At 40.2% G+C, this 4,266-nt stretch overlaps 1 protein-coding gene across 1 annotated transcript in view; it reads right to left on the reverse strand.

The window, feature by feature from the left end:
• The window catches only part of ARID1A (AT-rich interaction domain 1A), a 62,741-nt gene that overhangs the window by 57,361 nt on the left and 1,114 nt on the right, over nt 1-4,266 (reverse strand). The window lies entirely within an intron of this gene.

Genomic DNA, 4,266 nt, shown 5'->3' on the forward strand with positions numbered 1-4,266 from the left:
TTTTTTTTTTTTTTTTTTTTAGGGACACAAAGCTTTCTTTTGGAGGTATATCACCACTGGGGTTTTTTTATTTTTTACTACCGTTTTTCCCCGAAAATAAGAAAGACAGTCTTATTTTTTTTTTTTGCATGAAAAAAAAGACACTAGGTCTTATATTCGGGGGATGTCTTACCTGGCTGGGGGAGGACTGGACGAGGTCCCGGAAGGCGGCGTGTTGTTGCCGGTCCCGGTGTCGGCGGATGATATTCCGCTAATGAAAAAAAGTACCTTATATTTTTTTGGGGAGGGGGGAATGTTTTCCCTACGTTATGTTAAAAAAACATTTATTCTTACACATATTTTTGGTAAAACATAAAAAGACTGGGTCACGTTGGGTAAATAGACAGCAAACATGTCAAGCCTTAAAATTGTGCGCGCTCGCAAAGACCACACGGAAAATTGCCCATAGGCGACGCTTTAAACGCTTTTACTGCTCATCAGTTTAGTGTTACGAGTGATTAATGGTCCTAAAATTATTACTCTCACTGACGTTTGCGGTGATATGCAACATGTGCGGCACAATCGCCGTTTTCGCACGTAGGCGCACTCGACACATGTTTGCATGTATATGTGGGGGCCTAAAAAAAAATTAAAAAAAATGTGTTTCTTTAAATTTGTTTTATTACTCTAATTCTTTTTACATTAAACTTTATTGCTATCACATAGGGGGCTAACAAGGCCCCCTGTGCGATAGCCAATTTGCAGTGACAGGTCCACTTTATGGAGACATCAGTGGTCTCCAAGACTCCTAATGTCACCTGGGGACCCCTAGAGAAGCTGGTGAGAGATTTGCTTCACCAGCTTGAAAGTGACACTGAATGCAGGAAGTGATGTAATATACATCACTTCCTGCATTCGAATACTGGAGAGGAGTTGAGGGAGATCATGTACTGATCTCCCTTTGATCTTCTGTCACAGAGCAGCCGTGCTGGTCCCGGCTGCACCGGGCGCAGCAGATCTTGGGAACGGCAACGGCAGTGACAGCTGCTCCTATACAAATGGTCATGCGTCTCTAGAGGCCCGATCGCTTAAATGTAAAGCTCCCAGCCAGCCGTTCAATTACAATGGCCGGCGAGCTACTCGTCCGGCTCCGCCGTCTTCTGGTCACAGACGAGAGGATTTTTTTTGAAGCCCTGCTAATTAGTTAGTGTTCAACCAGCATTGAGGCAGTACTTTTCCAGCTCAGACCCAACGCAAAGACAAGGCAGTTTGTCTTGTTTCAATGGACACAGTTCAACTTCACACCATGTTGCAGTAATACCCACTTAAAAAAAAATATAAAGTATGCCACGATTTATTCTTTCCCCCCATTAACATGGTACAACCGCATCACACCACGCTACACCCTATTGAACTTCATGACATCTCAAGAAAGTTCTAACCAAAAAAGGAAAAAATTTAAACAGTGCAATGCACCATGATTGGCACATCAGCACTGTGTCCGCCATTGCACACCTGCTTTTGGCACGGCTTGATTTTGGGGCAGCATGAATTTGCCCGAATACTTGGGAGTGGGGAAGAGACTTGTAAAGTGGGACATATACTGCTCAAAATACGAACTGTGTGTGGCCCTGCTGACACCACTCAGCTGGACAAAAGTCAATTAGTAAAATTAACTTTTGTTTAATGAGGCGGGTGAAAAATTGTCAGCCAAACAGTCACTGCCGTCAATCAGCTACATTTGCTGTTCAAGTATTCTGACAACGGTGGGTGATAGCTGTCAAAATACATCAGCAAGGGGGTATCCATAAACGCTAGGTGTATGGCCAGCATGAGCCCTGATTTACAAGTCAAGACCACATATCCAACCTTTTAAAAAGGTGTCTGTTGTCACATATGAGCATTGTACCTCGACGCCTAAGGGCCTGTTCACACAACGTCCGTTTTGTGTGCTGACCGGCTCCGTACGCTGCTGCACTCAAAATGCATCCCAATGTATCCCTATGCGTTTTATGGGCTCCAGTTCTCACTTGCGCAGTCCGCTCAGCTTACGAAAAAATACTGCATGTCACATTTTGTCAGGTCCGGATCCTTTGATCTAGTCAGCCAAATTAGCCATTTAAAAGGGGCTAAAAAAATTGCTCTGTGCATGATCACATTTAACCCTAAATCCTGTATAATAATAAATTGTAATCAGTATGTTTGTAAACCTGAAGTCATTTTTGTTATCAGCGAGATTGACAAGCAGAGTTTACATCACCAAGATGTAAACTCTGCAAAATACAGTTGTATTTTTTCCTGTTTGGATTGCCACGTTTTAATTGGATTCATAAGAACATGCTTTTGATCAAATAATGTGTACACACAGATTGTCTTAATTTGACGAACCTCAAACTGAAGTACAGAAAGGGTGTTTATTACAGTAGTAACAAAATAAAGTTAAATACTGGATAAGACTTAAACCTTGCTTTTGTTTCAATTTAGATCCCTCAGTTAAGAAACTCTTCTAAACATACAATCATTAGATCCTGGTGAATAATATTTAGGTCTACAACATTTTCATGTAACCTCTAACTGTCATGACGTAAAGTGACAAAAACAGAAAAAAAAAAGGGAAGTGTAAGGTTTTTACACATCTGAAGACTTTACCTAACAGTAACGTTAAGAGTTTTACTTGACAGGTAAAGGATCAACTACTTTACTTGGGTGGGGAAATCCCATACCTACCCTCAACCTGTATAATAGAAGCATCAAAATAGCATGCAATGTCACAAACGGCTGCACAAGCATATCAAAACTGTGATTATACTGGAGTCAATCTTTACACTCAAATAATTATGTGAATGGTTCTGTGTAGTCCAAAGCTGTACAGATTCTGTTGCTACTAATTTAAAGTGACACTAGACTCAGGAGTTAAATCCTAAATATGCATTTAAGTACCTTATTTATTAACACAAATCTTACATGTGTATCACTCGGCTGTATATACTCAAATCATCTCTGAATTGGTGCCGACACTGTCCTTCCCTTTGGAGGGTGGCTACTTTTGTTCCCCATGGTCCCTGTGTGTGTGGTAAAGTAGCCAGCCCCGTGATGGACTACAATCTCATTTAGTTTACTCATTGGTATTGAGATTGTATTCCATCACAGGAGTGAGCATGGAGCGGTGACTACTTTACAACACACACAGGGCCCATGGGGAAGAAAAGTAGCCAACCTCCAAAAGGAAGGACAATTCAGAGATGATTTGAGCATCTACAGCTGAGTGATACACAAACAGGATGCATTTTTGTTAATTTACGTGAATGCATTTTTTCTTAAGAACTCCTGAGTTTAGAGTCACTTTGAAAGATCATTCAAAAATGCTGCAAAAAAAAAAAAAAGTTACTTGCTATATGTACTCCTTATTAAAAGCCATATCCAGCCTGTGCTGCCCTATATAGTACCATTTCCTTGTGCCACACTGCAAAGGGAAATTGTGACTTTTGAGGCAAGTCATGTTAAGATATAAAGCCCACGAAGACCAAGTGTACCATACAAAACAGTACAGTTTAAAAAAACAGTCCAAACAATAAACGCCTGCTCCTTGACTTTTAAATATTGTTTGGTTTTTTTTTTTAAAGCAAAACTGATACAACACTCAGACTACCATGTTTTCCTATCATAGAATGACCTCTAAAAAGGTTTACATTGAAACATATATAATTGAATAGATCTACAAAATATACACAAATGTGTCTAAGTGTTGCAAGATTATAATCAGAACAATGATAGGCACATTTTGCAGTTCAATTAGGTGAGAATGCACATGGGTACCAGATCCAAAGGGTACAAAGTTATTCTCACACAATAGAGGTGTACCGTTTGTGTTCCGTTCTGGAACTCAAGTGTCCAATTTACTGGTATACCATTCACACTCTTCAGTCCCCATTAACACTTGAGTATGAGCATTTTCATACATTTTTAACGCTTTTGTGCATAGCGTCACAGATTTTTTTAGGGTTGAGGGTTTTTGCCAATAGAAACCTAGCAACCAGGGAAGAGGAGGTAACTTGTTAGGTGTACAATGGTGTTGAAAACACACATTACTTGCGTTTTCCATGCGCTCCCATTGAAGTCTATTAGGGCAAAAACATGATTCCAACTGAAAGGAAGCAGGTGTGAATGGGGGCTCATAGACATTCAGCAACAGTCACAAATTGACGCCACAATCATTCTTTCCAAGGCAATAAGGTTTTGATCCCCCCATTCCTGTTTTTTTTTTTTTAATGTTACGATACATAACCC

This window comes from Nanorana parkeri, unplaced genomic scaffold (genome assembly GCF_000935625.1).
Source record: "Nanorana parkeri isolate BGI_ZX_2015 unplaced genomic scaffold, ASM93562v1 scaffold505, whole genome shotgun sequence".
Lineage (NCBI taxonomy): Eukaryota > Metazoa > Chordata > Amphibia > Anura > Dicroglossidae > Nanorana > Nanorana parkeri.